Source organism: Macadamia integrifolia, unplaced genomic scaffold, assembly GCF_013358625.1.
Source record: "Macadamia integrifolia cultivar HAES 741 unplaced genomic scaffold, SCU_Mint_v3 scaffold22, whole genome shotgun sequence".
Classification (NCBI taxonomy): domain Eukaryota; kingdom Viridiplantae; phylum Streptophyta; class Magnoliopsida; order Proteales; family Proteaceae; genus Macadamia; species Macadamia integrifolia.
The window spans coordinates 442,998-443,847 of NW_024868566.1; the positions used below are offsets into that span (position 1 = coordinate 442,998).

The 850-nt window shown below is 37.5% G+C and overlaps 1 non-coding gene across 1 annotated transcript; it reads right to left on the bottom strand.

Annotated features, from left to right (window-relative positions):
* Nucleotides 1–531: 531 nt before the first annotated feature.
* LOC122066047 lies at nt 532–638 on the bottom strand. Its single transcript, XR_006136210.1, has one exon. It is a non-coding gene; the product is annotated as a small nucleolar RNA R71 (small nucleolar RNA).
* Nucleotides 639–850: the final 212 nt, after the last annotated feature.

The window sequence follows — 850 nt, forward strand, 5'->3', positions numbered from 1 at the left end:
TGCTTGTCTTATTCTAGCTGTGGATAGTGTCCTATTACATGAGTATTGGGTGGGTACATAATACTGTGAATTGGTTAGAAAGAAGAAATCCAACAAGTAGGGACCCTATACATATACTCTCATGAATATTTTTCATTATAGAAGACCTAGACCAACAGCAAAACCCTCCACCTAAATCTCTGAAAGATAGGTTCTACCCTGCTAGAGCAACCCAACCTTCTTACATAGTTCTACCATAAGCCCAGGGCAATAATTTTGAGCTCCAATCTCATTACATCACTATGTTTCCCCACTTCCTTGGGATGAACTTTGAGGATGCATACCTATTTCTAATGGAATTTGAAGAGGTATGTGTTCTAATTAAGATTCAACAACTTTCTGATAATGCTGTTAAGCTTAGGTTCATCACTTTTGCATTGAAAGACTAAACTAAGAAGTGGTTGTATGGGTTACCCACAAATTCTATAACCTCATGGGAATAGTTCACAATTGTCTTCCTCAAGAAGTCTTTTCTCAACTCACAAGACCAATAAACTTATAAGTGATATCCTTCAGTTTAGGCAAAAGCCTAGTGAGTCATTTTCCAAACTTATGGAGAGATTCAAGGATCTACTCTAAGAATACACTCACCATGGCCTAGACTTATGACATTTATGTCAAATAATTTATGAGGGTATTGATTACCCAACTAAGCCAATGATAGAGTCTATGTGCCCTGAGGGATTCACATCCTTTACAGATGAAGGAAAGGCATGAGAATTCTTACTTGACTTAATTGACAAAACCCGTGAGTGGGAATCAACCCAAGAGAGTGAAAGAACTATAAGAGGGAAAGGATATTTTAGGGATG